The sequence below is a fragment of the Mytilus californianus genome, unplaced genomic scaffold, assembly GCF_021869535.1.
Source record: "Mytilus californianus isolate M0D057914Y unplaced genomic scaffold, xbMytCali1.0.p SCAF_8, whole genome shotgun sequence".
Lineage (NCBI taxonomy): Eukaryota > Metazoa > Mollusca > Bivalvia > Mytilida > Mytilidae > Mytilus > Mytilus californianus.
The window spans coordinates 18666340-18689362 of record NW_026262734.1 but is presented as its reverse complement, the minus strand read 5'-3'; the positions used below and the strand labels follow the sequence as shown (position 1 = coordinate 18689362).

Below are 23023 nucleotides of genomic sequence, written 5' to 3'. Positions count from 1 at the left end.
ACTATACACATGCGTTGTTCTTAATATAAGCACATCAGCAAATATTTCTAGAGTACAGTATAAAACTTGTTTTATTTCCTATTTGTTCTCCTCTCCGTTTTGTTGGTAGCACTAACGTAAATCAATCACTCTCATTTATTCATTATCATGTGTTTGTTTACCTTCTCGTAAAGAATACAATATTGCCGGTAAATGTACGACGTACTCTGTACTTTAATCTTACTTTCAGCGGGTTTTTAAGGAAATTTTTAAAATGTTAACTATCAATTTGTGTACATGACTTTAAAGCTACCTCAAATATGATTTCACAAACCGGTATTGGCCATATTTTCACAAAATGGATAGTAACTGATATCACAGTAGTGGTTTCCCTTGAAGGTACATCTACAACATGTATTAAAACAATCATACACTCAATCAATAAAGACTTCATCTAAAGAGGCTGATAAGGACAATGTCTTTTTTCATGAAATAATTTCAAAAATAATTTGTTTCACTGAGTGAACCTGTTGAGTGGTGAAGTTTTTGAGACCGAGGAATATTTCTCGTACATGCATGTCGTCCTTGCTAAAATTTCTACTGATTTATACAAATACTACAAAAACGAGACGTTTACATGGATATGTGTTAACCCCATCTAAATCTTTATTTAACCATATATATATTTGTTTATGAAGATAAATTTTTTCTCAATTGTACAAATGACTTTTGCAAATGATTTAAGAAATAGCAATAAAATAGAACGAACATTCTATAAAAACAATATTTACATTCATAGTCTCTCTCGTTGAGATGAAGTGTTGTTCGTGTGATATCCACACCAAACACACATTTATATTCACAATCTACGTCCGACTCAGAAAAGTTACTAATTCGTAAGATGTACTGAGATTTATCTTTTCCTTTTACTTCATTATACTTTGACCTATCTGCAGAAACACCATTCATACACAATAATGCATCATAGGGTCCACCTGACCAGCTTCTGCTGTGTGGTTTATCAAGAGGAATTTCAGTTTCGTTAGCCATGCATGCAAGTTGTACACTTTCTCCAAATACCACCGGTTTTGTTAACATTACTAAGTTAGCTGTAATAATTTAAATATAATATGAACGGAATGAACACACATCATACAATCATACACAAACACAGACATACATGCTTATTCATATTAAAATATTTTTAAAAGGCAAGAAAAATTGGCTAAAATGTCAACTTTTTCTAAGACTATGACGTTTTTTAGGAACGTCATTATAGTGGTTTGTTGTATAAACCTCATTAAGTTCTTTGAAACAACCCAAACACATCAAACGAATGGAAAACAACTGTCATATTTCTGACTTGGTCCAGGCATTTCCTTATGTAGAAAATGGTTGAGTTAAACTGGTTTTATAGCTAGCTAAACCTATTACTTATATGAATAAAGGCAATAGTAGTATACCGCTGTTCAATAGTCATAACTCGATTTCACTGAAACCATCCTGGGTCACAAACCAAAACTGAGGGAAACACTCCAACTATAAGAGGAAACAAAACGGAACAACAGATATACTGAACTGCTACAAAAACAAACATAGAAACGGACTATGTGATAACAACTGCCATATTCCTGACTTGGCACAGGACATTTTAAGAAAAAATGGTGGGTGGAACCTTGTTTTATGGCTAGCCAAACCTCCCGCTTAAATGGCAATGTTTAACATATCGCTAAAATTACAACATTACGTGGCAGGAATACAGTACAAATAAATGCAAGAACATGCAGGACAGAGAAATACATAAATGAATAATATAATAGTACATTTCAACATGTAAACCACAGAATAACAAGGAACACCTAAAATTAATTTACGACAGAACACACATACAGCACAACAGAATAATGAAGTGTGCGTCACACGAATGTATCAACGCCAAAAAAAGTGAAGTCACAGGTAAATTTCTAAAAATACAATACAAAATTGGGATTAAGTTTGTAATGGTGTTATTTAATGTATTTTCTAACCATTGCAAGAATATTAATATAGAATTGTGTTAGTAATGGTGTAATTATTTGAAGTGTATACCCGTGTCGGGTTTTCTTCTAAATCAAACTGTGTAAAACCAAATAAATCCTGTGCATATAGTTGCTTTAAACTAAAAATCATAAAAATGAACTAGGAGATTAATATCTTTACTTTTACATACGTATAGAAAATAAAAATAGAATTAAAACCACAAACGATAAGACATAAAACAACATCCAACCAGAATTACAGATGAAACATCATAACTAAATGTTGGATGTACAAATACCGATACACGTCTAATAGCAATGCGAATTTACACTCAGCAAAACAGTCATATTCGGGAATAGGTCACGTTCGGTACTTAGAAGACCAGACGATGTAGATGTTAAACCACAATCTAAGACGTGGTAAAAATGTCGCTAGTTAGTTTAGACACAGACACATCGTATATATCAACCAATTCGTGATGGTGTCCATAAAATTTACGAAGTGTCATTTTTAATCTTTCCTCCTCATAACTCTGTTGGAGCAGTTTCTGCGTAAGGAGCACACTCCTGTATATGAAGTCCATATAGAGCGAACATGCACGAGCATAACGTATCAACTGAGATATGGAAACACCATACAATGGGACAGAGGGTATGTTACTGCTGAGAAATGGGAAATTGATAATTGGGAAGTTGAAATCGTCCCGTTTGTCATAGATTTTTATGTGAAGTCGTCCATCTGTGTCAATATTGAGGAAAAGATCAACATATGAAGCAGTCCTTCTAGTATCAGTAGTACCCTTAATTTCAATTTCACTGGGATTTATGAGATGTAAGTACTGGCTGAGGTATGGGTTATTTAATGATAGGACATAATAGATATGTCTGAAAGTAAAATTAAAGAATTTCGCAAGGTGCTTTTTCTTTTTGTCTTTTAGAAGGTCTTGAATGAATTCTGCTTCATACGAATACAAAAACAATTCGGCCAGTAGAGGTGCACAATTAGTACCCATTGGAATACCGACTGTCTGTTGAAATATCAATCCTCCAAACTCAACAAATATTTTGATGTCATCTTCAGTATATTTTCAGGTAGAATCAGTGTGGTTCTTCACAAAATAAGAATTATTACATGTATAACCCAAAACAAGAAATTTATATCTACGATTCCCATTTTTATAGAAAAGCTCTGTTTAATGAGATGGTGAAGTCGATCTTTTAATTGCGCATGGGGAATAGTAGTGTAAAGCGTAGAAAAATCAAAAGTTTTAATGTTGCTGCAAAATTGCAGAGATTGTGATCTAAGATTTAGCAGTAGATCTTTATAATTTTTAAGAATCCACATCTGATTGACATCACTGGTGGAATATATGTCATCACAATATATGATAGTCGCATAAAATTGAAAACCATGTGTGAACAAAACAGACAAAATAGGTAAAAATGTCAAAAATAGGGGTACAACAGTCAACATTGTGATATACAGTTGGGTGCAGACCAAGCATTACATAAAGTAAACGCAAGTTAACGCCGCGTGCACATATTTCGTTAGTTAACTTCAATTTTCGCGTTTACTAGTAAACGCGGGTTTACTATAATTACGTTAACGCGGTCAAAATGGAAATTTCTAATGTCTACCCGAGTAAACGGGCGTTTACTATGTGTCCGTTTAGTCAGTAGTAAACGGGCGTTTACTTCAGATTTCACAAGTTTATTTTTACGTGCACTTAAAAGTAAACGGGCGTTTACTACAGATTTCACAAGTGTATTTCTACGTGCACTTGAAAGTAAACGCGCGTTTACTTTTCGCGTTAACTGATAGTGTAAATTAAGAAATAAACTTCGTGTTCATTTGTACATTTATTTTTAATTAAAACGACTTGTATCTTAATATTTTATGTACAAGTGTTTCAAACCAGAACAATTCAAAAACACTTTTAATTCGCAATATTAACTTTTATTAACTACAAAAAATCAGTTCCAATAATTTTCCCGAGTAGCAGATTTTCTATATTTTCTTTTCAAAAGTTACATGTACAAGTATCGAGGCAAATAGAAAGGTTATCCAACACATCGGAAAAATATTTGTATATGATGGGATATAAACATCATGGTTTACGTTGCTTCGTTCCCCATTGTTAACAGTCTCTTCCTAAATATAACTCTATGCATTTAATACATGGATTTTTAATCGTAATTCACCTTGTTTTCCTTGGATTTACATGATTTAAGATTCTGTTTTGCCAAATGTTCGATCGAAAATTGTACAGTGTATATAAAGGGATATTGATCTGGTGTTGTATAAGTATGTACATTTGTACCATCTCGTCAATTTAGACAGACTTATCCATAACGATTATAAATGATATCTAGGACGTCCGAAAAATATACTCGTTCTGAACATGAAAAAAAATATTTGCCCCTAGACGTTAAGCTACAAACGAAATCAATCAACCGCCATAATATATTAACAGTACACTTTTCCAAGAAGAGAACTTCTCATACTTTGGATACATGTCAACTCGTACTTTTCATTATAAATTACTTTAATCAGTCATGTCAGTGTTGGATGATGCCGTTAAATATTATAGTTTTGTTTTAAATACAAACCATCCCGAACTACTGACTTTAGTGTCAGTTCATTATGCAACTATAAAGATTTCCATAAAGTTCAAATATGGTCAGTTTTGGTTGATGCGGACAAATAATTTTGTTATATGAGTCAGTCTAAGGTATGAAAACACTAAAATTTGTTTACCATTCAATATTTTGAATAAAAAGAGCACATGCTGGCAATATAACTTGATGCGAACAAAATCGTGTAGTCATTGTTTTCTAATATTACTGTCTTGTTTTATACAGTTCCTCCTGACCTAAAAATATAACTAGTTTACTATGCAGCTATATAGATTAGCATGATATAGTGCAAATATAGTCAGTTTTGGTTGATGCGGACCAATTATTCTCTTATACGAGTCAGTCTGATGTATGAAAACTACTGATATTTCCTTACGATTCAATATTTTGAATAAAAACAGGACATGCTGGCACTATAAATTGATGCGAACCAAATTTTTTAGTCATTGTTTTCCAATATCACTGTTATTTGTATCATACAATCCATCCTGATATAAAAATATTACTCATTTAGTATGCGACTATAAGATTTACATAATAAGGTGCAAATATGGTCAGTTTTGGTTGATGCGGACAAATAAGTTTGTTATACGAGTCAGTCTGAGGTATGAAAACTACTGATATTTGTTTACAATTCAATATTTTGAATAAAAATAGGACATGCTGGCACTATAAATTGATGCGAACCAAATTTTTTAGTCATTGCTTTCCAATATTGCTGTCATTTGTATTATACAGTCCCTCTTTAAAAAACTTTGTTATACGAGTCAGTCTGAGGTATGAAAACTACTGATAATTGTTTACGATTCAATATTTTGAATAAAAACAGGTCATTTTAGCACTCTCAATTGATGCGAACAAAATATTGTAGTCATTGTGGTCCAATATTGCTATTATTTGTTTTATACAATCCATCCTTACATAAAAATATAACTGATTTACTATGCAACTATAAGATTTACATAAAAAAGAGCAAATTAGGTCAGTTTTGGTTGATGCGGACAAGTAATTTTGTTATACAAGTCAGTATGAAAACTACTGATATTTGTTTACGATTCAATATATTGAATAAAAACAGGACATTAAGGCACTCTCAATTGATGCGAACAAAATTTTGTAGTCATTGTTTTCCAATATTGCTATCATTTGTTTTATACAATCCATCCTTACATACAAATATATCTGATTTACTATGCAACTATAAGATTTACATAATAAGGTGCAAATATGGTCAGTTTTGGTTGATGCGGACAAATAAGTTTGTTATACGAGTCAGTCTGATGTTTGAAAACTACTGATATTTGTTTACAATTCAATATTTTGAATAAAAATAGGACATGCTGGCACTATAAATTGATGTGAACCAAATTTTTTAGTCATTGTTTTCCAAATATTGCTGTCATTTGTATTATACAGTCCTTCTTTAAAAAACATTGTTATACAAGTCAGTCTGAGGTATGAAAACTACTGATATTTGTTTACGATTCAATATTTTGAATAAAAACAGGACATTTTAGCACTCTCAATTGATGCGAACAAAATTTTGTAGTCATTGTGGTCCAATATTTGTTTATTACAATTCATCCTTACATAAAAATATAACTGATTTACTATGCGATTATAAGATTTACATAAAAAAGAGCAAATTAGGTCAGTTTTGGTTGATGTGGACAAGTAATTTTGTTATACGAGTCAGTCTGAGGTATGAAAACTACTGATATTTGTTTACGATTCAATATTTTGAATTAAAACAGGACATTTTGGCTTTCTCAATTGATGCAAACAAAATTTTGTTGTCATTGTGGTCCAATATTGCTATCATTTGTTTTATACAATCCATCCTTACATACAAATATATCTGCTTTACTACGCAACTATAAGATTTACATAAAAAAGAGCAAATTAGGTCAATTTTGGTTGATGCGGACAAGGAATTTTGTTATACGAGTCAGTCTTAGGTATGGAAACTACTGATATTTGTTTACGATTCAATATTTTGAATAAAAACAGGACATTTTGGCTTTCTCAATTGATGCGAACAAAATTTTGTTGTCATTGTGGTCCAACATTGCTATCATTTGTTTCATACAATCCATCCTTACATGAAAAAATATAACTGATTTACTATGCAACTATAAGATTTACATAAAAAAGAGCAAATTAGGTCAGTTTTGGTTGATGCTGACAAGTAATTTTGTTAAACGAGTCAGTCCGAGGTATGAAAACTACTGATATTTGTTTACGACTCAATATTTTGAATAAAAACAGTACATTTTTGCACTCTCAATTGATGCCAACAAAATTTTGTTGTCATTGTGGTCCAATATTGCTATCATTTGTTTTATACTATCCATCCTTACATAAAAATATAACTGATTTACTATGCCATTATAAGATTTACATAAAAAAGAGCAAATTAGGTCAGTTTTGGTTGATGCAGACAAATAATTTTGTTATACAAGTCAGTCTGAGGTATAAAAACTACTGATATTTGTTCACGATTAGATATTTTGAATGAAAAAGAGGACATGCTGGCACTCTCAATTGATGCGACCAAATTTTTTAGTCATTGTGGTCCAATATTTCTGTAATTTGTATTATACAGTCCCTCTTGACCTAAAAATATAACTGAATTACTTTGCAGCTATATAGATTGACTTGATAAAGTGCAAATATGGTCAGTTTTGGTTGATGCAGACGAATAATTTTGTTATACGAGTCAGTCTGAGGTATAAAAACTACTGGTATTTGTTTACGATTAGATATTTTGAATAAAAAGAGGACATGCTGGCACTACAAATTGATGCGAACCAAATGTTTTAGTTATTGTTTTCCAATATTGCTGTCATTTGTATTATACAATCCATACTGATATAAAATTATTACTGATTTAGTATGCGACTATAAGATTTACATAAAAAAGAGCAAATTAGGTCAGTTTTGGTTGATGTGGAAAAATAGTTTTGTTATACCAGTCAGTCTAAGGTATGAAAACTACTGATATTTGTTTACAATTCAATATTTTGAATGAAAACAGGACATTTTGGCTTTCTCAATTGATGCGAACAAAATTTTGTAGTCATTGTGGTCCAATATTGCTATAATTTGTTTTGTACAATCCATCCTTACATAAAAATACAACTGATTTACTATGCAACAATAAGATTTACATAAAAAAGAGCAAATTAGGTCAGTTTTGGTTGATGCGGACAAGTAATTTTGTTATACGAGTCAGTCTGAGGTATGAAAACTACTGATATTTGTTTACGATTCAATATTTTGAATAAAAACAGGACATTTTGGCTTTCTCAATTGATGCAAACAAAATTTTGTAGTCATTGTGGTCCAATATTGCTATAATTTGTTTTGTACAATCCATCCTTACATAAAAATATAACTCATTTACTATGCAACTATAAGATTTACATAAAAAAGAGCAAATTAGGTCAGTTTTGGTTGATGCAGACAAGTAATTTTGTTATACGAATCAGTCTGAGGTATGAAAACTACTGATATTTGTTTACGATTCAATATTTTGAATAAAAACAGGACATTTTAGCACTCTCAATTGATGCGAACAAAATTTTGTAGTCATTGTGGTCCAATATTGCTATCATTTGTTTTATACAATTCATCCTTACATAAAAATATAACTGATTTACTATGCAACTATAAGATTTACATAAAAAAGAGCAAATTAGGTCAGTTTTGGTTGATGCGGACAAGTAATTTTGTTATACAAGTCAGTATGAAAACTACTGATATTTGTTTACGATTCAATATATTGAATAAAAACAGGACATTTAGGCACTCTCAATTGATGCGAACAAAATTTTGTAGTCATTGTTTTCCAATATTGCTATCATTTGTTTTATACAATCCATCCTTACATACAAATATATCTGATTTACTATGCAACTATAAGATTTACATAATAAGGTGCAAATATGGTCAGTTTTGGTTGATGCGGACAAATAAGTTTGTTATACGAGTCAGTCTGATGTTTGAAAACTACTGATATTTGTTTACAATTCAATATTTTGAATAAAAATAGGACATGCTGGCACTATAAATTGATGTGAACCAAATTTTTTAGTCATTGTTTTCCAAATATTGCTGTCATTTGTATTATACAGTCCTTCTTTAAAAAACATTGTTATACAAGTCAGTCTGAGGTATGAAAACTACTGATATTTGTTTACGATTCAATATTTTGAATAAAAACAGGACATTTTAGCACTCTCAATTGATGCGAACAAAATTTTGTAGTCATTGTGGTCCAATATTTGTTTATTACAATTCATCCTTACATAAAAATATAACTAATTTACTATGCAACTATAAGGTTTACATAAAAAAGAACAAATTAGGTCAGTTTTGGTTGATGCGGGCAAGTATTTTTGTTATACGAGTCAGTCTGAGGTATGAAAACTACTGATATTTGTTTACGACTCAATATTTTGAATAAAACAGGACATTTTGGCACTCTCAATTGATGCGAACAAAATATTGTAGTCATTGTGGTCCAATATTGCTATTATTTGTTTTATACAATCCATCCTTACATAAAAATATAACTGATTTACTATGCAACTATAAGATTTACATAAAAAAGAGCAAATTAGGTCAGTTTTGGTTGATGCGGACAAGTAATTTTGTTATACAAGTCAGTATGAAAACTACTGATATTTGTTTACGATTCAATATATTGAATAAAAACAGGACATTAAGGCACTCTCAATTGATGCGAACAAAATTTTGTAGTCATTGTTTTCCAATATTGCTATCATTTGTTTTATACAATCCATCCTTACATACAAATATATCTGATTTACTATGCAACTATAAGATTTACATAATAAGGTGCAAATATGGTCAGTTTTGGTTGATGCGGACAAATAAGTTTGTTATACGAGTCAGTCTGATGTTTGAAAACTACTGATATTTGTTTACAATTCAATATTTTGAATAAAAATAGGACATGCTGGCACTATAAATTGATGTGAACCAAATTTTTTAGTCATTGTTTTCCAAATATTGCTGTCATTTGTATTATACAGTCCTTCTTTAAAAAACATTGTTATACAAGTCAGTCTGAGGTATGAAAACTACTGATATTTGTTTACGATTCAATATTTTGAATAAAAACAGGACATTTTAGCACTCTCAATTGATGCGAACAAAATTTTGTAGTCATTGTGGTCCAATATTTGTTTATTACAATTCATCCTTACATAAAAATATAACTGATTTACTATGCAACTATAAGATTTACATAAAAAAGAGCAAATTAGGTCAGTTTTGGTTGATGCTGACAAGTAATTTTGTTAAACGAGTCAGTCCGAGGTATGAAAACTACTGATATTTGTTTACGACTCAATATTTTGAATAAAAACAGTACATTTTTGCACTCTCAATTGATGCCAACAAAATTTTGTTGTCATTGTGGTCCAATATTGCTATCATTTGTTTTATACTATCCATCCTTACATAAAAATATAACTGATTTACTATGCCATTATAAGATTTACATAAAAAAGAGCAAATTAGGTCAGTTTTGGTTGATGCAGACAAATAATTTTGTTATACAAGTCAGTCTGAGGTATAAAAACTACTGATATTTGTTCACGATTAGATATTTTGAATGAAAAAGAGGACATGCTGGCACTCTCAATTGATGCGACCAAATTTTTTAGTCATTGTGGTCCAATATTTCTGTAATTTGTATTATACAGTCCCTCTTGACCTAAAAATATAACTGAATTACTTTGCAGCTATATAGATTGACTTGATAAAGTGCAAATATGGTCAGTTTTGGTTGATGCAGACGAATAATTTTGTTATACGAGTCAGTCTGAGGTATAAAAACTACTGGTATTTGTTTACAATTAGATATTTTGAATAAAAAGAGGACATGCTGGCACTACAAATTGATGCGAACCAAATGTTTTAGTTATTGTTTTCCAATATTGCTGTCATTTGTATTATACAATCCATACTGATATAAAATTATTACTGATTTAGTATGCGACTATAAGATTTACATAAAAAAGAGCAAATTAGGTCAGTTTTGGTTGATGTGGAAAAATAGTTTTGTTATACCAGTCAGTCTAAGGTATGAAAACTACTGATATTTGTTTACAATTCAATATTTTGAATGAAAACAGGACATTTTGGCTTTCTCAATTGATGCGAACAAAATTTTGTAGTCATTGTGGTCCAATATTGCTATAATTTGTTTTGTACAATCCATCCTTACATAAAAATACAACTGATTTACTATGCAACAATAAGATTTACATAAAAAAGAGCAAATTAGGTCAGTTTTGGTTGATGCGGACAAGTAATTTTGTTATACGAGTCAGTCTGAGGTATGAAAACTACTGATATTTGTTTTCGATTTAATATTTTGAATAAAAACAAGACATTTTGGCTTTCTCAATTGATGCAAACAAAATTTTGTAGTCATTGTGGTCCAATATTGCTATAATTTGTTTTGTACAATCCATCCTTACATAAAAATATAACTCATTTACTATGCAACTATAAGATTTACATAAAAAAGAGCAAATTAGGTCAGTTTTGGTTGATGCAGACAAGTAATTTTGTTATACGAATCAGTCTGAGGTATGAAAACTACTGATATTTGTTTACGATTCAATATTTTGAATAAAAACAGGACATTTTAGCACTCTCAATTGATGCGAACAAAATTTTGTAGTCATTGTGGTCCAATATTGCTATCATTTGTTTTATACAATTCATCCTTACATAAAAATATAACTGATTTACTATGCAACTATAAGATTTACATAAAAAAGAGCAAATTAGGTCAGTTTTGGTTGATGCGGACAAGTAATTTTGTTATACAAGTCAGTATGAAAACTACTGATATTTGTTTACGATTCAATATATTGAATAAAAACAGGACATTTAGGCACTCTCAATTGATGCGAACAAAATTTTGTAGTCATTGTTTTCCAATATTGCTATCATTTGTTTTATACAATCCATCCTTACATACAAATATATCTGATTTACTATGCAACTATAAGATTTACATAATAAGGTGCAAATATGGTCAGTTTTGGTTGATGCGGACAAATAAGTTTGTTATACGAGTCAGTCTGATGTTTGAAAACTACTGATATTTGTTTACAATTCAATATTTTGAATAAAAATAGGACATGCTGGCACTATAAATTGATGTGAACCAAATTTTTTAGTCATTGTTTTCCAAATATTGCTGTCATTTGTATTATACAGTCCTTCTTTAAAAAACATTGTTATACAAGTCAGTCTGAGGTATGAAAACTACTGATATTTGTTTACGATTCAATATTTTGAATAAAAACAGGACATTTTAGCACTCTCAATTGATGCGAACAAAATTTTGTAGTCATTGTGGTCCAATATTTGTTTATTACAATTCATCCTTACATAAAAATATAACTAATTTACTATGCAACTATAAGGTTTACATAAAAAAGAACAAATTAGGTCAGTTTTGGTTGATGCGGGCAAGTATTTTTGTTATACGAGTCAGTCTGAGGTATGAAAACTACTGATATTTGTTTATGACTCAATATTTTGAATAAAACAGGACATTTTGGCACTCTCAATTGATGCGAACAAAATTTTGTAGTCATTGTGGTCCAATATTGCTATCATTTGTTTTATACAATCCATCCTTACATACAAATATATCTGATTAACTATGCAACTATAAGATTTACATAAAAAAAAGCAAATTAGGTCAGTTTTGATTGATGCGGACAAGTAATTTTGTTATACGAGTCAGTCTGAGGTATGAAAACTACTGATATTTGTTTACGACTCAATATTTTGAATAAAACAGGACATTTTGGCACTCTCAATTGATGCGAACAAAATTTTGTAGTCATTGTGGTCCAAATTTGCTATCATTTGTTTTATACAATCCATCCTTACATAAAAATATAACTGATTTACTATGCGATTATAAGATTTACATAAAAAAGAGCAAATTAGGTCAGTTTTGGTTGATGCAGACAAATAATTCTGTTATACGAGTCAGTCTGAGGTATAAAAACTACTGATATTTGTTCACGATTAGATATTTTGAACAAAAAGAGGACATGCTGGCACTATAAATTGATGTGAACCAAATTTTTTAGTCATTGTGGTCTAATATTTCTGTAATTTGTATTATAAAGTCCCTCCTGACCTAAAAATATAACTGATTTACTATGCAACTATAAGATTTACATGAAAAAGAGCAAATTAGGTCAGTTTTGGTTGATGTGGACAAGTAATTTTGTTATACGAGTCAGTCTGAGGTATGAAAACTACTGATATTTGTTTACGATTCAATATTTTGAATTAAAACAGGACATTTTGGCTTTCTCAATTGATGCAAACAAAATTTTGTTGTCATTGTGGTCCAATATTGCTATCATTTGTTTTATACAATCCATCCTTACATACAAATATATCTGCTTTACTACGCAACTATAAGATTTACATAAAAAAGAGCAAATTAGGTCAATTTTGGTTGATGCGGACAAGGAATTTTGTTATACGAGTCAGTCTTAGGTATGGAAACTACTGATATTTGTTTACGATTCAATATTTTGAATAAAAACAGGACATTTTGGCTTTCTCAATTGATGCGAACAAAATTTTGTTGTCATTGTGGTCCAACATTGCTATCATTTGTTTCATACAATCCATCCTTACATGAAAAAATATAACTGATTTACTATGCAACTATAAGATTTACATAAAAAAGAGCAAATTAGGTCAGTTTTGGTTGATGCTGACAAGTAATTTTGTTAAACGAGTCAGTCCGAGGTATGAAAACTACTGATATTTGTTTACGACTCAATATTTTGAATAAAAACAGTACATTTTTGCACTCTCAATTGATGCCAACAAAATTTTGTTGTCATTGTGGTCCAATATTGCTATCATTTGTTTTATACTATCCATCCTTACATAAAAATATAACTGATTTACTATGCCATTATAAGATTTACATAAAAAAGAGCAAATTAGGTCAGTTTTGGTTGATGCAGACAAATAATTTTGTTATACAAGTCAGTCTGAGGTATAAAAACTACTGATATTTGTTCACGATTAGATATTTTGAATGAAAAAGAGGACATGCTGGCACTATAAATTGATGCGACCAAATTTTTTAGTCATTGTGGTCCAATATTTCTGTAATTTGTATTATACAGTCCCTCTTGACCTAAAAATATAACTGAATTACTTTGCAGCTATATAGATTGACTTGATAAAGTGCAAATATGGTCAGTTTTGGTTGATGCAGACGAATAATTTTGTTATACGAGTCAGTCTGAGGTATAAAAACTACTGGTATTTGTTTACGATTAGATATTTTGAATAAAAAGAGGACATGCTGGCACTACAAATTGATGCGAACCAAATGTTTTAGTTATTGTTTTCCAATATTGCTGTCATTTGTATTATACAATCCATACTGATATAAAATTATTACTGATTTAGTATGCGGCTATAAGATTTACATAAAAAAGAGCAAATTAGGTCAGTTTTGGTTGATGTGGAAAAATAGTTTTGTTATACCAGTCAGTCTAAGGTATGAAAACTACTGATATTTGTTTACAATTCAATATTTTGAATGAAAACAGGACATTTTGGCTTTCTCAATTGATGCGAACAAAATTTTGTAGTCATTGTGGTCCAATATTGCTATAATTTGTTTTGTACAATCCATCCTTACATAAAAATACAACTGATTTACTATGCAACAATAAGATTTACATAAAAAAGAGCAAATTAGGTCAGTTTTGGTTGATGCGGACAAGTAATTTTGTTATACGAGTCAGTCTGAGGTATGAAAACTACTGATATTTGTTTACGATTCAATATTTTGAATAAAAACAGGACATTTTGGCTTTCTCAATTGATGCAAACAAAATTTTGTAGTCATTGTGGTCCAATATTGCTATAATTTGTTTTGTACAATCCATCCTTACATAAAAATATAACTCATTTACTATGCAACTATAAGATTTACATAAAAAAGAGCAAATTAGGTCAGTTTTGGTTGATGCAGACAAGTAATTTTGTTATACGAATCAGTCTGAGGTATGAAAACTACTGATATTTGTTTACGACTCAATATTTTGAATAAAAACAGGACATTTTGGCACTCTCAATCGATGCGAACAAAATTTTGTAGTCATTGTGGTCCAATATTGCTATAATTTGTTTTGTACAATCCATCCTTACATTAAAATATAACTGATTTACTATGCAACTATAAGATTTTCATAAAAAAGAGCAAATTAGTTCAGTTTTGGTTGACGCGGTCGAGTAATTTTGGTATCCAAGTCAGTCTGAGGTATAAAAACTACTGATATTTGTTCACGATTAGATATTTTGAATAAAAAGAGGACATGCTGGCACTCTCAATTTGATGCGACCAAATTTTTTAGTCATTGTGGTCCAATATTTCTGTAATTTGTATTATACAGTCCCTCCTGACCTAAAAATATAACTGAATTACTGTGCAGCTATATAGATTGACTTGATAAAGTGCAAATATGGTCAGTTTTGGTTGATGGGGACAAATAATTTTGTTATACGAGTCAGTCTGAGGTATAAAAACTACTGATATTTGTTTACGATTAGATATTTTGAATAAAAAGAGGACATGCCGGCACTATAAATTGATGCGAACCAAATTTTTTAGTTATTGTGGTCCAATATTGCTGTCATTTGTATTATACAATCCATACTGATATAAAAATATTACTGATTTAGTATGCGACTATAAGATTTACATAAAAAAGAGCAAATTAGGTCAGTTTTGGTTGATGCGGAAAAATAATTTTGTTATACGAGTCAATCTGAGGTATGAAAACTACTGATATTTGTTTACGATTCAATATTTTGAATAAAAACAGGACATGCTGGCACTATAAATTGATGCGAACCAAATTTTTTAGTCATTGTTTTCCAATATTGCTGTCATTTGTATTATACAGTCCCTCCTGACCTAAAAATATAACTGAATTACTGTTCGGCTATATATATTTACTTGATGAAGTGCAGATATGGTCATTTTTGGTTAATGAGGTCAATTAATTTTGTTAAACGAGTCATCCTGAGTCGGACAGTCTGAGATTTGAAAAATGCTGGATTTTGGTGATTTTGAATAAAATAAGGACATGCTTGAACTGTTTGTTTGTGCAGAAAAAAGAAATTTACTATGATCAATTTTCAATTAATTTAAGAGGTGTTATTACATTATTAATTAACTGTTTATGTCAATCGAAAATAAACAGTTGGTCATTTAATTTTGATGTACTTTATCATTTGATATTTAAGGTCAGTGTATCCAGGATTCGATGACAATTTGCGTTAACGCGCGCTTACTACAAACAGTAAACGTGCGTTTACTTTTGACGAAATTAGAAGACGCGCCTTTTTCACGTTAACCATGTTAACGCGGAAGTAAACGCGAAAGTAAACGCCCGTTTACTCTTTACAAAATTAGAAGACGCGTCGATTTTGCGTTAACGCGAAGGTAAACGCGAAAGTAAACGCCCGTTTACTTTTTATGTCTACTGAAATTTCCGAGTTAACGCACAGTTAACGCGGCGTTTACTTGAAGTGCACGCGAGTAAACGCCGCGTTAACTTTTTCCGCCCGTTTACATGTAATGCTTGGTCAGTACCCAACTGTAATCTTTATCGCTATTAAAACAAACAAATATGTCAACAAAGAAAAACAAAATAGCATACAGACAAAGCATATAAACAAAAAATTACCATAGGATGACAACATAATGACGTGATGTATAAGTACCAAGCCACGCCAAAAGGATATTGCCCGCAATGGACTAAACAGTAATGGTTTATAACGTACAAAGACAAATTATGAAGGGAACGCTTCATTCAATCGCTAGAACTTTCATGCAGTTAGAGTCATCGAATTGATTTTAATCACTTCAATAAATTAGAACTATCTGGTTATCTTTATCTTCCATTATTAACTCATATTTCTGTTTAACATTAGCATCCCATAAAAAAGAAATGAATTTAATAATAGGTAAATACAAACTTTGCTTTCTTGAAAATAACAAGTGGAATTAGATATTTCTTCAAGAATGTAGTATATAATTCTTACAAAAATGTAAAACTATATTACAAGGGTGTCAATAAAAAAAAGGCAGCATAAGTGAACGCAGGTAAACATGCATTAAAAAAATGTTGAAAAAGTGCAAAATAGAAGTTAAAAGAAATGTATTGTATACTTACTGTAATAAAGAAATGTTTCAAAATATAAATTAAGTAATAGGCATGTTATCTAATCTTCATTATGCAATGTTTGTATTTTATAACGATCACGGTAGGTATAGTGTCCGGCTAGGATCTTGTTTTTTCGAGTAAATCGGTCCACTTTTTTCGAGTGTAGATCGGTTTTTTTTTCGAGTGATAAAACATGCGATAAGGTCAATTAACTGCTATTTCGTAATTATAATAGTTTTTTATATGACTACTCATCTTATTTTGAAAACTATATATGTTTTGAGCAACAAAGAAGCACAATTTCCTTGTAATTAACAAAAAAATTCAGTGTTTAATATTGTCCGGGTTTTTTCGAGAGCAACAGTGAAACCGTCCGGGTTTTTCAACAAATGGTCATGATTTTTTAAAGAAAATTTAAATAAGAAAAAAGGTATTCTTGACTTTAAAAAATGACTTTTTCTAGTTTATAACTGTAATTAAGTGAAGGACAATATGATATATTCCCAATAAATCACCAAAACATATTACTACGTAGATCAAAATTAACCTTTTTCAATTTAATGCAAATTTTCGGTTCGGAAAACGTTCTACCACAATTTTCCAGTGTTTAATTAGAAATTATTGGATCCTTTATAAAACGATCTTTAGAGCATAGTGCAGGGGATTCATAATCTTTTCAACTTCATTTCATGCTACTTTTGTTTTTACAGTTAATAATATTTTTTGTGGTGAACCCCGGAGTTTTTAAAAAAAGGAGTAAGAAATCTACTGGACAGCAGTGAAGAATCAGAAAAAATGACATTGGCACTCATACCACATCTTCTTATATCTATGTAATAAAAAAAAATCTACTAAAGAAGGCCTGCCCCCCGCCCCCAAAAACAAAATCCATTAATAAAAAAACCACACACACACTTAATCCGCCCCATTTGTATCCACATTGGCAATACAATTTGAATTAAATTCATACATAATTAACAATGAAATGAATAGTTCATCAGCTTAACACACTATATGTATGTACGTCTCAATCCAAATTGTCTATGCTTACATTAGATTGTTGACATAACGAATATATACTGTACATGTAATTTATAAGATGTGACAAACAAAAATATATACAAATATACGATACTTGTTTATAACATATAAGTGTTAGTACACCATTATCAAACTGATGAATGCATTGGTTTCATGCCTTGAAAAGAACTTCATTTGAACCTTTTGTTATTGTTTTTAAACGTAAATACATTGACACATAACATTTTAAGCTATAAGAAATTTGTATAATCACTCGATAAAACACGGACGCACTCGAAAAACCCGGACATATAGAAATGAATTTAGTCTCAAAATGTCGTTTTCAATGCAATAACAAGATTTTTTGTAAAGTGTCTGTATATCTAAGGATATATAGATTCCATGTATGCATTTCCTTCGAAATGTGCATTGCAATTGGTATGTGTATAAAAATGGCTTTATTCTGTATTTTGGAATAAAAGCATTGTAAGGCTAAACTTAACTTTTATAACGAAAAATAATGTCGGATTGATAATATCTTTTTATCTCAAATACTAACATACCTTGTATAACCTTGTATACTAAACTCAAGCTTCTATATCACTACTTGTCAGAAAGGAAGTTTCTTTACATTTTTTATCATATTCACTCGAAAAAAAGTGGTCACGATCGAAAAAAAAACCAATCAAATCACTCGAAAACATTTATTCTAGCCGGACACTATACCTACCATGACGATACTGTGTAGGAATGAGATTACATGAAAGCCGAACATTAAATTATTATCTTGTTTATAAAATTTTCCATTAAACGACCAGCAGATACCACAAACTAAGCATCAACGTCATTTACATTCGCGAACGTTGATGTGTATTTGAATCATTATTCTATGTTCTAAAACTTTATATCAAAAACAGTATTTTTATTAACTTCATTTTGTCATATTCCTAAAGTTATCTTAAATAGAATGTGAACTGTATTGTTCTAGAATTTGTTTTATAGTACTACGTCATTTTAGACTTTACTCAGACGGATATAATGTCTGTTTTCTATAGCATACACTTACCGCATCCTCTTGCATGCTGATAAAGTAATTGAAACATAACGTACGTCAGAATAAAGCTCATTTTTACTGTCTTTGGCTTCAACTAGAATGAATCAGAAACAAAAAAAAGCACTAAGTGTATCATACTATATAGTAGTTTTATACCCGTTGCATATAATTAGGTAATATATATTGGTTTGCAATCTGTATAATACATACAAGTGGTCTCAAATCATTAGACCACGAGCTCGTGTACATAGTTACGCATAGTGTTTTACGGAATATTTAATATAGATATTTAACTGAAATTCGATATATATGAAAAATGTTTTCAATGGGTGCATATATTTATGCGTGGGTATGTGTGCAGCGAAGTCTAACATTCATTCATAAAGACATAATGACAAAACCGTCCTGTTAACATCGTTATATTTTAGGATCTTACAAAACCTCTTTCCAAATTATTTAAATCTAATATGAGTAATAGTATAGTATCAGAAATCAAATTCGCGTTTCATACTTACTACTGTGAAACTACATTTACGGCGGTGTAAATCGAATGTGCATCCAGAAAACATATATTTATATGCTGTTATATATACAATTTAATTCCCTTTCTTTGCGAAAAAAATAAAACACATTTGGGATATTTTTTATGTTATTTTAGTCGTTAGCTTACCGTCCAAATAACGTATACTCAGGTTTTCTTTTCATAATTTTATTTGTACTCACTGATTCAAGCAAATAAGTCTCTTGACATGACATCTTCAAAATGCATGAAAAGTTTGTGTATGGATAGTATGGTACAAACGGTTTGACATACATGTGCGCATTCATAACTTCTATTTTATGGGGTTATATTTAGTGATGGTAAAAACCTTTATTTATTTTTAACAAACAGATCATAAAAAAATTTCAAAATGAACTATTTATAACGAAAACTTAGTTTATGTTTTCCGAAAACTAACTAAATTGAAATTGTGTTGGCCAAATATATACTAGTAGTACGTATACTTCTTTTTGTGCATGCAACCCTTGAGAGAAGCAGTTCGTCTTCAATAAATCAGCCTTCGTTTACTTTCTATATCATCAAATATCTCCAAAATTTCAAAGTGCAAATTCTTTAAACATTTTGTAATTTGTTAGATTATTTAAAAAACATTTTTTTTAAATAAATAGAAATAAACGTTCACCTTTAAATAATGAGTGCAAATATCCGAGAAATATATAAAGCAGATTGTTCAAGTTTTTATTCTGTCGTCCATCCATGCACGTGGACCCAGACATTCAATCTTATTGTTAACTGTGTTCCTTTACTTTAAAAGTTTTGTATATATTTGATTTTATCATGATATATTTAATTTCACACAATGTTTAATGTACATCGCACTTGTAGACTACATCTTAGTCAACAATTTAAAAAACATATAAAACACAACATAGAAAACTAAAGAATGGACAACACGAACCGCATCAAAAAACCGGAGACGATAACAGGTGCTCCCATGGAAGGGTAAGCAAATTCTACTCCAAACGTGGCACCCGTTGTGTTTCTCATGTTAGTACAAACCCGGGGATAAGTCTTATTCGGTAGCTCACATTCGGGGAAAAGAAGACGGGATTGTAGTCATATCCATCTTCATATGTGAAACAGACATCGGTCAACCACATTAAATGAGCTTAGTTTCTCAAACAATATGGTTTGTTACCCCAGTAGCCATAACTTCAATACCGGCATGCAAATACGTATATTGTGTTATAAAAATGTGATGTAAAATTGGTAACGTTAGGTTATTAAAGCAAAAACTAGTGAAAACGGCACATGTTTTAAAGCAAATTTTTGATTAAATAAAATATGAAGATATATTTATCTTTAATATACCATGTAAACAGATCATTGGAAATTTTCAAAATGAAATATTAATAGCAAAAACTTTGCAGTTTATGTATTCCAAAGACCAAACAAATTGAATTTGTGCCGACATGTAACAGTGCCTATTGCCTCGATCAGTTAAAATCAAATAATGCATTGTGACATGTTTGCTAGGTGTATTCTTAATACTGATGGTGCATGCATAGCAGGAGTCCATTACTCTACCGACGCACCCAGTCTCGCTCCGACTGTAGTTTTAAACGATTCTCTCTAGTTTTGATTTTATCTTGATATCGTATAATCTTTAATGTATTTGTGATACTTGCTCATCGGTTAACTACTGTTGCGTCTAATGCAATAATAACTCGGTTTGATTGTATCCATGGTAGTCGTTTACTTTATATGTAAGTTATAAATCTTACTATAAAGCATAATTGTCTTTGTTTGGCGTTTACTTTTATGTTTTGTCTCCTCTTTAATTTTCGCTATAGGTTTGGGTTTTTTTTTTTTATTTTGGACTCCAGCATCATTGAACATGCACTAATTGTCGAAATGTGCATTTTGTGCAGTAAAATTGGCACTTTCAATGTCAGACATTTAAGAAAATTCTGTAAACAAGCTTGTTTGCTTGCTATTTTTTTTTTTTTGATACCCCATTGGAAGTAACTTGAACCTTCTGAACCTTCAAGTGCGTAAAAAAAAACAGTGTCACTGTTATTTCATGTTTGTTTCTGTTTTTGTTACGGAATACAGGTAACCAGCATAGATATTTTAAATTTATAAACGACATTCTATATTTAACTTTAAAATTTCTAAAAGTATATTCATTCCTACTCTCTCCTATCTTAGTGTGTAAAACATTTTGTGAGGGAATTCGATGTTAATTTTATAACGGCTTACTTAAACGCACTTTCTTGACAAACATTTATAAACTGGCACGAGGAGTTAGTACAGAACTAAACCTAACGACCAAAGAAATGATTACAATTTTTCAATTGTAAACTTTCCATTTCTATTTAGCAATATTCAAGCAACACCAGTATTCGGGTTAGATATCTCCCAATTGATACAAAATTTAAGAGCTTGAGTTTCTTATCATGCATTCTTTAAAAGAGGGTTACTGCTTACAATGAGACCCTTATGATTCCAACTGATAAAGCTAAAGCTTAAGTCATCACTTCGAGAGTTTTACATGATGGGTACTGTATTCCCGTCATGTAATGATGTCATTTTAGCGGTATATTTAACATTGCCATAAAGCGCGATGTTTGGCTAGCAACAACACCAGGTTCAACCCACCATTTTTTCTTAAAATGTCCTGTACCAAGTCAGGAATATGGCAGTTGTTATTTATTAGTTCGTTTCTATGTATGTTGCATTGTCGTTTGTTTTTTGTTGCACTTCAGTTTTTCTGTTGTTTTCCTCTTATATAGTTGATTTGTTTCCTTCGGTTTTAGTTTGTAACCAGAATTTGTTTTCTCTCAATCGATTTATGACTTTTGAACAACGGTATACTACTGTTGCCTTTATTTACGGCCGCTATCCTGATTTTGACCATTAAGGAATATCTGTATCAAATATGACTTCGGGTACAAATGTATGTTCTAAACATTGTAACCATTCTACTTCCAGAATCAACAAAACAGGTGCTATATTTGGAGCAGAAATTGCTTTCTCTTCTGGAGCACCTGCATTCATCCTCAGTTTTTAGTGTGGTCCGTGTTGCTCATCCTTACGTTTTCTTTGTGATGTTTTGTTATTTTTGTTTGTCTTTTGGTCTTTTTCACTGTTTGCCATGGTATTGTCTCTTTGTATTTGACTCCTGATGGGTAAATGCTTGGTATCTTATTTCTCTGTTTATGATTATACTATTTAATTAATCAGAATGAGATTTTTGCAGTATTCTCAGAAATTATTTTTCAATGCATCTATGTATTATTTGAGAATGAATTAACATTTTAGCCCAGAAGTAATTACTTCGGTACTGGCATGCAAATACGGATATTGTTAGAATTAAAAATTTCAAAATCTTCCCAAATGAAGGAGTGTATTTCTGTCATGCAAAGCTCCGGTATCCTGTCTTGATTTGGGCCATTTTGGTTCTATACGCTCTGCAACGTTTGTATTTGGTTTTGGACTTTCATAAATTTTGGCCTGAAGCTTCACTAAG

At 30.7% G+C, this 23023-nt stretch overlaps 1 long non-coding RNA gene across 1 annotated transcript; it reads right to left on the bottom strand.

The window, feature by feature from the left end:
* Positions 1-349: 349 nt before the first annotated feature.
* On the bottom strand, positions 350-19263 carry LOC127711073 (uncharacterized). The gene is made up of 3 exons (XR_007986462.1): positions 19002-19263; positions 771-1088; positions 350-384 (listed from the first exon to the last, which is right to left on the bottom strand). It is a non-coding gene; the product is annotated as an uncharacterized LOC127711073 (long non-coding RNA).
* Positions 19264-23023: the final 3760 nt, after the last annotated feature.